The sequence below is a fragment of the Bacillus rossius genome, chromosome 2 (assembly GCF_032445375.1).
Source record: "Bacillus rossius redtenbacheri isolate Brsri chromosome 2, Brsri_v3, whole genome shotgun sequence".
NCBI lineage: Eukaryota > Metazoa > Arthropoda > Insecta > Phasmatodea > Bacillidae > Bacillus > Bacillus rossius.
In genome coordinates this window covers 15,890,285-15,902,356 of record NC_086331.1, presented here as the reverse complement: position 1 = coordinate 15,902,356, position 12,072 = coordinate 15,890,285, and the positions used below count along the sequence as shown (strand labels likewise).

At 36.9% G+C, this 12,072-nt stretch overlaps 1 protein-coding gene across 3 annotated transcripts in view; it reads right to left on the bottom strand.

Moving 5' to 3' along the window:
- LOC134529137 (trehalase) overlaps positions 1 to 12,072 on the bottom strand; it is a 469,230-nt gene that overhangs the window by 261,928 nt on the left and 195,230 nt on the right. The window lies entirely within an intron of this gene.

The window sequence follows — 12,072 nt, the reverse complement described above, 5'->3', positions numbered from 1 at the left end:
TTTTTTTTAACAATTTTACATTGAAAACATTAAAATTAATGTTTATAATCTTAAATTAAAAAATTGAATTGCCATCAGTATGAATTTTACGCTTTGCGATTTTAAGTATGTTTTTTAACACTTTCAGTCACTCTTTGTCAATTCCTAAGTATATCGAATTTTAATTTTCTCATTATAACTCAACAATTTTTTTATTTTTTTTTGCTTGGTAATAATCTTTCACTATAATTATAATATGAATGTATAATAATTAATAGTAATTAAAGAAAATTAAAATAAAAAATGTTTCATAGTCATAAGTATTGTTAGATTTATTAAAATGAATGAAATAATAATTCGTCGTGGGAAACTACGGGGCTTGTAAAGGAAAGCCCAATTAAAGATTTTACTACCACACAGTTTTATTTATTGTCACTATTTACTTCACTAATAAATAATCTCAAAATGCCAAATAATCAATTGCACTTAAAAATGTTGCTTCCCCAGTCACTCGGTTCTTACACACTGCACACCTCGCTGGGCCGCACCTCTGACGCAACTCTCACCGCAGCACCCCTCGTGAACCTCCATCGCGGTACTCCGCCGCCGCCGCCGCCGCCGCCGCCTCCGACTTCCCTTCGCCGAGGACCCACTCAAAGCTTCGCAATGAACTACGCCGCGACCGCGATACTATCGCCCGGAACTGAACTCTCCGCCCTGGAACCTTCGTCCAAGGACTTCGCCGCTCTACCGCACCCGCGGCACTATCGCCCCGGAAACTCTGCCGCGGGAAAACTCCCAGCTCCCAGCTGAACTGAACTGAACTCGGAGGCTGGCGTCCCGGGCTTATGTATCACAGGCGCCACTTCTAGAATTCACGAGCGCGGCTGGGGCCAGTCGCGTCATTCCGCGCCGACCCGACACTAGAAATCTCTACACGCGTCGGCAGCTGCCAGGTGGCTCGCGGAACTCCCCAGCTGTCAGGTTATCGGCCCCGCGCGGGGAGCGGAGGGAAGGAGGGGGGAAGCGACGATCATTATAATCTACAGACGCGCACGGCACATCTCATGTTGCGGCGGCCACGTGATGTCAGTGGCCGTGTGGGGGCCGCCAGCCAGCTCTGCACCTGCCCGTGTCGCGGCCTTGCTCACGTTCGTAACAGTATGATGGCTACTAGAATGTAGGTACACCTTAGACCCACACATTCAAGGTTTAGTAAGTTCCATGTTGTTATCAAGATATAAATTGTGCACTTCAGTGAAGGAATAGGCTGGAAGAGTTAAAACGAAAATTTCTCTAAGTTATCTGTGCGTAAATGCCTTTACTCTATCACACGATGGGAAAAGGCATCGCGCGAAGATGCTATCAAAATATTCATTAGCTCACCAACTGAGCACTCCAAGTTTACTTGCTGCAAACTCATAGAACAAAGAGTCACAAAATCTGCTTCCCTCTTGTATTTGTTAAAAAAAAATTTCATGCAACACTTTCGCATTTATACAATGCGCATGGTGCGAACAGAACATATGGTTTACGTGTTTTCATGTTAAGTATCCCCCAAAAGTGTGCACCGAATCTGTACAGTACAGTGAACGAGATGTGTAAATATTGTCACACTTTGGTGTGTGTTTAAAAATAAATTATGTTGTGCATTTAATGACATGTGTTTGCTTATTTCAATTTAACCCTTTCCTGCCTGGTGGTACTTGTGAGTCCCACAATGTTTGAAGCCCCATAGAAATAGTGTGTGCACGTTTGAAACCACATGCTGACTGTCGGGACCTCTGGGTCCCTGTATAGCTCCGCTCTGCCAGTTGTCGAAGAAGTTCGATTGACAGCCAAGAGGTTGCAGCACTAAAACGGCAGCACTGCACCAGTCTGGAGCGCCCTTTTTCTTGTTTGTTGAGCTGGACATATGATAAATGCCTGTCAGGACTTAAAAGTCCCATCATTAAAAAAAATATTAAATATAAATAAAAAAATTTGAAAAAAATTATGGCCTCCTTTTATGCCTACTTAAATATAAAAATGAAATAAAATTTACAAAATTCAATTTTTTTTACATTTCTAGGCAGGAAAGGGTTAACCTTCAACCTAGTAATTGAACGTTATAGGTAAAAAAAAAAATCAATAAACATTTTCACGAAATGAACAATCTATAAAAAAAATTAAAACAAGTATCGAAAGTGGGATAAAACCCGAGGCACCAGCGCGGAAGTCACATGCTCGAACTGCTGGCCCACATTTCATTAATGTTTCCAAGTGTAAAGTTTGAATGTTATACAGGTTGAGCCTCAATTTTATTGGCTGTTTCTCGAGAAAAATTGAGTGTTTCGTTTTTTCCTTTACTCTCGCAAGGGGACGTCCAAAGTTTGGGGTTCGCAAAGGTTTTCTGGTTTTACCGGAGAATTAGTGACAAACATTGTTTCTTGTCGATATAATATAAAAAGTAAGGTTCACCGTGTATGTAATTATTCTTAACATTTGACCCAATAAATGTAACTATGGTAAATTTGAATAAAGTCACAATATTTTTTTTTTATGTGACCCGTGCGAGCTCTCCTCGAGTCATTTCACTACCGTGCGAGCTCTCCTCGAGTCATTTCACTACCGTGCGAGCTCTCCTCGAGTCATTTCACTACCGTGCGAGCTCTCCTCGAGTCATTTCACTACCGTGCGAGCTCTCCTCGAGTCATTTCACTACCGTGCGAGCTCTCCTCGAGTCATTTCACTACCGTGCGAGCTCTCCTCGAGTCATTTCACTACCGTGCGAGCTCTCCTCGAGTCATTTCACTACCGTGCGAGCTCTCCTCGAGTCATTTCACTACCGTGCGAGCTCTCCTCGAGTCATTTCACTACCGTGAGAACTCTCAAGTCATTTCAACACCGTGCGAGCTCTCCTCGAGTGCGGATGTTTTCGCGAGCGCTCCCTTGCAAATGGGATTTTGGTTATGGCTTTCGTGTTTGATTTAACCTCATTTGTGTAATAGACCAAAGTGTATGCCCTTTAGTGAGGACTCATGTTTAGTATGCAGAAAAAGCCTCTTTTGGTAGACAGAAATTTATCTTTTGTTCAAGTGACTGTGGTGCACATATTCATGAGATGTGTTCAGCTGAAAAAAAAAAAAAAAATTGGTTACTCATGAGGGATCATATTTATGTATAAGGTGTACTAATACAGCAGCTATGTTTCGCTCAACAAAAAAGAATAAAAAGAAAGGGTTTTCACTTAGACATTGAGCAAGCAAGATTATAAATCATGTGACTGTAGTGCAAGCAACTCTCAAGCAGAAACTATCAAGCTGTACAAGAAGACGGGTAGCCTGACGGAAAATAGTTCGGATGAGAGTGTAAAATCTAATTTTCTAATCTTGGCAGAAAAAAAAATGTGTGTTAACCGACCAAGTAAAGGACCTGAAAGAAGATAATGTCACACTGCGAACTGTGATACCATCTTTAAATTGTACTCGTTACTGCTTATATTGTGCGTCAGTAACAGCGAACAGGCTCTCTCTTCATAACAAACCCTACAGCCAGGTGATGATGAAAATACTCCTTCGGCGTTTTCGCACAGACCAACAGCCGCACATGGCCCAAGCAGCCACGTAAAGATGCAGCAAGACAGCCGGCAAGCCATGGGGCAACGCTGTCTACTGACACAGACGGCTTCACAGCCCAGGCGCGGACGATGTACCCAGCTCAAGGAGGCACCTTCAACACTGTGTGTAAGCCAGTGACGGCAAAAAAATAAACAAGTTCAGACTGGAGTCCGCAACAATGTGAACCTTAAAACAGTACCCAAGCCAGTTCGACCAAGCACGGCTATCTTTGTTTCCAGATTCGGCACTGATGTTCAAGGGAACGAAATAATATCCTACATTAGCTCTGAACTAAAGGTATCAAACCTCAATGTTGTTAAATTAGAAACTAATTACGACTCTTATTCTTCCTTCTATGTGGCTGTTGCTGAGACATTATGATCGGCCCTCTGGTTTCCTTATCAGTCCGTTCTAGGGCGCCAACAAAACGACCAATTATTCACTCCTGATGTCACCGTGGAGAGAAATAAAACTGACGATAACACTATGGATCCGAGGTGACTGCAATGAAATGATTGTAATATACTGTCGCTAGTCGAGGATGTTATTCATATTTATTACCAAATTGCAAGAGGTCTTCGGACAAAAGCAATCTTTTTTTCTGAAAACATAAATTCAGTAAATAATCTATTATATGACTAAGTGAAACGTGGCTTAGTAATCATTGTTTAAACTCCACTATTTTCCAGAAAAAAAAATATTTTGTAAGTCGCAGAGATAGTGATTATGTTAATACCTCTTGCAGTGGGGTGGGGGAGTACTTACAGCTATAAACTCTCAAATGTTTCCACTTTCAGTTCAGAAAAATGAATTTGATCATAAATTTGAAGCTATATGAGTGTAAATTACAATTATTAAAAGTGAATAAAAAAAATTCAATTGGTACTATTTATTTGCCCCCTTAAACTAACTGTTGTAGACTAAAATGAATATGTATTATTCTTAGGGATAAAATTAAGTAATTACACTAACCATATTCTTGTAATTGTGAATTTAATGTGCCAGGTATAAACTGGACTAGCAATCATAATCAAAATATATTGCATTATTACAATAAGATCAAAGGATATTAACTCATCAAAACCATTTATCATCTTAATCTGGAACAGTTCAATTTTACAGTACCTTTTACAAAGTTGCTAGATTTAGTTTTTTTTAACTTTCACCTAGAAGAGGTTGCCAAATCCGTGGACCCTCTGGTTCATGAAGATGACTACCATCCTGCAATAATTTGTACCTGTATATTTAAATCATCAAATCTAGACCCTCCAAAGCTTACTATCAATATGCGTTTATAGTAAAGGGGACCATCTTTCATTATATTTATCTTTAAAATCATTTCACTGGCGACCAACTTAACATGATGTAAACCAAATGGTAAAATTCTTAACAAGTAGTACACAAACTATCATCAACCATTATGTGCCCATGACCAAATACCACCATGGTAGATATCCAGTATGGTTTTCAAACGAATTAATTAAACTAATAAAATGCCCAAAGAAAACTAACATAACTATCATAAAATGTATAAGAAACACAAAAATGATTATCACTATTTTCGTTTCTCAAAGGAAACTTGCAAAGCAAAAAAGAAAATCAGGTAAAAATAGGTAGCAGTCTGATTAAATAAATATACTCAAGAATAAACGTAACAGTTTCTGTAAATATGTTAAGCTAATGAAAGATGGTCAAAGGAAAAGTTTAAACCTGATAGTGAATGTGACACTCATTCAAGATCCTAATACTGTCACTAATCTTTATTGTTAACATTTTTCAGAAACATGTGTTCAGTCTTCGGATAACATACTTCAATCTAAAGACAATACTTCAGTGTCTGAAAACTGTCGCAATGACATTAATATACCGGTACCAATAGTTACAGAGTCAGGTAATGTGGTCCATTACAAATCTTAAGTCAAACAAAGCCTCTGTTTCTGATGGCGCACTTAACTTTATAATCAAAGGCTGTATTCATATATTTACGCTAATATTATTAACTCGTATATTTTCAATACTGGCTTAAAAAATACCATATGGAAAAATACAACTGTGATACTTATTTTAAAAATATACATTTTTTAAAAACTATAGATATTTCTATGTTATGTAGTGTCTCAAAATTATATATAACCATGTCAATTTTCATCGGAAAAACATGGGTTTCAAGCAGGAAGATCTACTGTAACAAATTTGTTTAATCATGTAAATAATCTTTACCGAAATATAACATCCAAACAGCAAACTTATGCTATTTCGATATGGGTAAAGCTTTTGACACATTCCAACGTAACTTAATTCTTAAAAAATGTGCGCCTTAGGTTTCGACAAACAGTACAGATCTTGGTTTTCAAACTACGTATCTCACAAATAGAATCTTCTCAGTCAAGAGTCACTAATGCATTATCTACAAGCTTCCCTGTTTCACCGGGTGTTCCTAAAAGGCAGTAACTATTTCCCCTTCTCTTTAATATTTTTCGCAAATATAAATTTTTATTATAATAAGTTATTAATGTATGTTGACATTAAATTGCAAAAACTATAAATAGTAATAATGATTGTGAAGATCTTCAACATGATATTTTAGCTGTTCGGGAAAGGTGCTCTAGCAATTGTATGTCACTATGATACAATCTTTTGTATTACTTTCACCAGAAAAACATGCCGTATCACCTATAACTAACAAGTCGCAAGTACCGACAGCAAACGTGTGGATAACATAAAATATCTAGGAGTCATTAGATACTAAACTTTACTTTCATCAGTGTGTGGCTAGTCTACTTAGCAGTACCTCCAGAACTTTCGGATTAATCAAATTTACTACATTACAACACCTGACTCAATACTGTGTTTATTCACTTTAATAAGATCAAAATTAGACTACTGCTTTGTAATATCGAAGTCAATTACTACTAACTTCAATAGAATAAAAAATATCCAGAAAAAAACTCAGGCACGCGTGTATATGTATGTATATATATGTGTGTGTACATTATAACAATATATATATATATATGAAAAATTTCAATCATCCGACATACCTTATGACTATACTACATTTTTACCTATTTCTAAAATAAATTCTCTTTTCATAATCTTTTTTTTTGATTCCTCAGCTTTAATATCGTAAATTGGCTTAAGAATTCCATTTTATAATAATAAACAAATGACACTTTCAATATAATTACACAGAATAACTTAATAGGTGTGTTAGAAAATATAACACTTACTCTCACAATTAGAACCTTCAACTGGAAAGAAAATTTAAAAAAATAAATTTTTAAACTATTATAAAATACAATTTTATATATTTTGTTGATATAATAAAAAATATATTTGTATTCTGGTCATCATGTTCAGTATAAGTACCGATATAAGTAAAAGTATACCGGTATAAGTTAAATTTTTTTTTTAAAATTCAAACCATCATTATATACAATTTTTTCTTGATTTTACTGTAGAATCTTAATTGTCATAATTTTGATAGGCTCTTATAAAATATAAAAGTTATTACTATTATGACCTTTTTTCCACATCTGAGTGTCTGTTTATTGTGTTCACACATCTATTGTCAATTTATATTTATTTCTAATTGTATATTAGTTTTAGCAATATGTTTGTGTTTGTTAATGATGTTTATATGTTTTTTTTGTCATTCTGTAGACAGCTTCCAGCTGTAGTGTGGCACGTAAAACTCTTAAAAACTAACGGAAAAATGTATGAATAGTGAAGATGCAGGACAAACTTACTTCAAAAAAATGTAGTCATTATGTCACTGTATTATATAGTTGACAAAGGAAATAGTTTCAGTTTTCTATGATGCAATAAAAGCCTAAGAACTGGTTTGAAAGGTCCCATGGTTGGTCGTGATGACTTCACAACGCCCAACTGTAGCAAAAAAATAATAGGTCAAGTATTCCAAGATCCAGCAGTTAGTACAAAAAATTTAAAGATTTTTCAAGCCAGGAAATATTTTACTTTGATAAAATAGTTTTGTTATTTAACTTAATAATACGATGCTGCTAAAAGGTTGTAAATATTACACTACTAAAATGTGACAGCTAATAACGAAAAAGGATGTAGAGTAAACTGTCAGTATTTTAATTGATGTGTGTCAATAAGATTACGTCATCGTCACTCAAGATATGGGTTATCAGACCAAAGTAATGCCTACAAATAACCTGGTACGTAAGGTCAGTTCATTTCAAAAGACCTTGAGACAGGCACGAATATTCCTGTGGCGAGCTGAAGTGCAGACCAAGGAGATTACTCAGTGTTATTTATCATTTCCAACCTCCTGGCACAAACTGCCTCGCCAGCCGCCAAGCATCACAGAGCGTGCAGGAGCTATGCCTGCAACTTCTTATCTACGGCCATGGAGTGGAGGCATCGCAGGACAAAACACACCAAGGACAAAGCCTTGGTTTATAAGACAAGGGGCAACACAATGTGGTCTGTTCAACAAGCAACACTTCAACTAGAATTTATATTATCATTTTCGGGCTTCTCACAACATTAAAAAAAAAAAAAAAACAACGTAAAATATAAACATATTACGCCTACATCGTTATCAGTTTTTGTTAACACTTCCCTTAAAATTACCCAGCTGTAACAATTAAACGTAAAAATTGATGAACCTAGTTATCTTCTGTAATGTATATAGGCGTAAAAATTATTTTGTTTCAAATGTGTACCTCTATATCTTGATGTCTGAATGGGGATTAGGCCTCATCATTTTGCAAGTTCTAATATTTTGTAACCGCTTGCAATAAAGCATCCAAACTGTATTTTTTATTTATTTGATATGGCTTAGGGCTTAGCTTTGGCTAATTTTTGAAGTCAACGCTTCTGAACTGGTGTGATTAACATGACAGCTGTAGTCGCCCGCATGAAGCAATAACCTTGCAGCGGTTACAGAATAGAGTTTGTTAATATTTAGTTGCAATAAGGTATAAAGGGTCTGGGAGATGATTTATGCCTTGAAATGCCAAAAATTATAGAAAAAGCCACGATGGTGGGGCCTAATCTCCCTAAACTATGATATTCTTTCCTGTGTATTTTTTTTAATACCACAATGCTTCAATGGCCTTATGGTTTATACCATAAAATGGGTTCACGTTATGTATTAAATAATTTTAAAAAATCTAAAAGGCAGATATGCAAACCAAAACACACATTTGCTATTTACGTTAACTTTTTGCATCTTGTGTTTATTGAATTTATTTTGTAGTTGTAAACCTGGTTCAAAGGTGTACACAGACTGTGTGCATGTGCATTTGTATACAAAAAATTTACCATACCACAATTTCCTCTTAAAGTTATTCAATATAAGCTACATATTTTACATACAACATTCAAATGCAGTAGTAATGACAATGACATACAAAGTATGACATTTTAGAACCTCATCGACGCTCTACCAGCGTCCGCCATGACACCAGATTTCAACAGCTCCATTGGCAAATAAGCCGTGCAATGTTGGGGCCACAGATATTTTAGTGAGCAGCTTGCACGCATTTGTCTACATATTTCCATGGTATCTCATGTTTGCCGACTGTCCGTAAACTTAACCAAATTTGGTCCGCAAGCCACAACGGAAGGTTTTTCACAGTCTACGATTAAGATATTCAACCAGAATTCCCTGTAAAAATAATCAGCTGTGAAGCCACCATATATATATTTTTTTCAATCACTGCTTATCTGTGGTATTCATAATTTATTTACTTATTTGTGCCAGAGTTTGTGCATGTGAAATAAAAATGAGAGAGACACGCAGATACGAAGTGAGAGGCATGGGCCGGGTGGAAAAAGGGAGAGGGGGGGGGGGGGGGGGTTACTTACAAGAAAGTGGGAGACAAGACATGTTCATGTGTCAACATGCAAGTGAGTACAAGATGTACACAAAATGAGGTATGAAAAATACAGCACTGGGAGCGGCAGACCACAAATATCCATATTGAGTAGTTTTTTTTAAGGAGGCGATGCTTCTTAAATTACTTAAGAACTAAATTTTACAGTAATGTGGCTGTTTAGTAACATAGTGTTGTGCAGCTTTTCTACAACTGTCACTATGTATAAAGAAATAACCCAGATATAAACACAAAATCTTCGTGGCAAGTTGTTGCAAATTACATTTGTCAGCTGGTAATATGCCGGGAGTCTCACCTGTGATGCGAATAGTTAGGAGTTTTTGGTTTATGAGCCATTGCTGGGTCTGGGTTTTTAACCTGTGAAAATTTCCTTCTTGGGTTTATCCACCTTCATACCACAGAAGGTAATGGCAAACCACCGCAGAACCACTTTGCCTAGCCAGACCTAGTCCTGGCTATCTTCCTGTGGCGATGGCTGGGGTCCAAACAAACCTTCTGGTCGATCACCCTAACATCAAACTCTTGAGAGAGCATAGTAAGATTTCCCCATAGGAACGTGAAAACTTTGTGATCTTACGGACTGGTTAGGTTGAATCGTGGAGTAGGAATTTTCAGGAGATTGAGTGCTGTGACTTAGTTGAATGCACTGTTTCACCTTGCCATCGCCATATTCTAACACACAAAACATTGCGGAAATTTTGCTTGACCACGTCTGATGATAGTTAGCAAGTATGGATTAGAATCTCACCCATAAACACAAGTCACTCCCCTAAAATACAGCAATTTAACAGTGTCCACAATTCAAATACTATTCTACTATTCAGCCAATGTTTAAGCATCCAACCAACAACATGCAGACCATGAGTTTAGAAAAAATTACTGCTCCCGGTTACCCTGTAATCATGCAGACGTGGCCACCCTTGGATTGAATTTAGTGAGCAAATAAGTACGTCAGCCATTTCCAAATATTACCATGACTTGAAAACCACAGCCGGTTAGTTGAATATTTTCTTTTTACCTGTTGGAAAGTTACACAGCCACAGCCACTTGCAAACATCAAGTTGTGGATAACCCTGCACTCCCATTACAGAGTAGCTGGGCTCAAATCTAGTTCTGACCAACCTGACAACTGCTTTCCAGTGTTCCCGAAATCACTCCAGGCAAATACTGTGACTGTTCCTTAACATAGATCATGCATGGCCCACTCTTTCCTCAGCACATATTCCTTAAAATATTTTTCATTTCCAAAACATCGCTTTCAACAGATGTTGCAGAAAGTGCCCATCGACAGATACATCATTAGCATACAATTTGCATTAGTTTACAAACAGTGCAATAGCAGACATATGTTTTTGTTAATTTATAAAATGGAAAAAATTAATACTGAAAATTTCATGAAATAGTCACAAACAAAACGAAAAACTTGGGCATGCAAAGTTCTACAATCTCCCAACTGTGCACCTGAGAAGGCTTTGATAGTAGTATTCGCAAACAAGACGTTCAATATATTATTGGCCAAAATGTTAACATTTACTATACAGTATGAAAGCACTGTATTCTTTTCATGCCACAGTCTCGACCAGCCAGTGATCCAAACTCACGTCGTCTCAATGGTGCATGCCTTGGATGGACTATTGGTTCCTTGACCAATGAGTTTGCATTTACTTTAACTAAGTGGACCATTTTTTAATATCTTTTTACCAACTATTTTTTTTATTTCGAATTGCCATATGTTTATTTCCATGTACTGTGGACCCCCACATACACAACCTAACCCACATAAATATGTTTGTTAAAAGCTCAGATGATGCAAAACCTTTATTTTTGAGTGAGCACGATCTACCACCTCGACATAGCTCAACCTCGAAAGTCAAGCCAGTACTTTTTGCTTTGCATTGATCTCTCAACCCTGAACATGCCTGAAGAAACGCAGAGCGAAACATCGGTGCAATCTACCACTTCGATGCGGCTCACAAAAACCAAGATAGTATACTAGGCAATGACAGCGAAAGCCTACAATCTAACTTCATGAGAAACAATAATAGCCCAGTGATTTCTATCTTATCTTGTGATCAGCTGCTGACATCCATATCCACAATCACAACAAAATATAGCAGTAACTTCAGTTTCGTCTGGCTCACACCTTAGCAAACTTACAACATAAAAGGGCAAGTATTTTCACATGGACACAGTCATGCAATGAATAATGTATTGAGATCTCATATTTGGTATCTTGGTAAAAAAATTCTAATAAATTACTTTTAATGTATAAAATATGGGAAATATTAATACCATATTATAACACTGTAATGTAACTGTAAGGTTTCGAAAAAATGGCTGTAGAAAAAAAAGTTTTTTTGTAGTCTGTTCCTGACTGTGCTACATTAATATTAATAATATTGTGTTTGGGCAGAGATTTGACACTGGATTATCAATTTCCGTGGATAGGGGCTCAAATCACAGCCCAGCCATCCTGAATTTGGTTTTCCATAGTTTCCCCAAAGTTCTTCCAGGCAGACATTGCCAGTTCCTGGTCCCAGTCCCTGATCTGTGTTTGAGAGTCGAAGAGTCACAAGGCCTCTTTTTAAAATGATTTTATTCATTGAAAGAAAATGATTAACAAG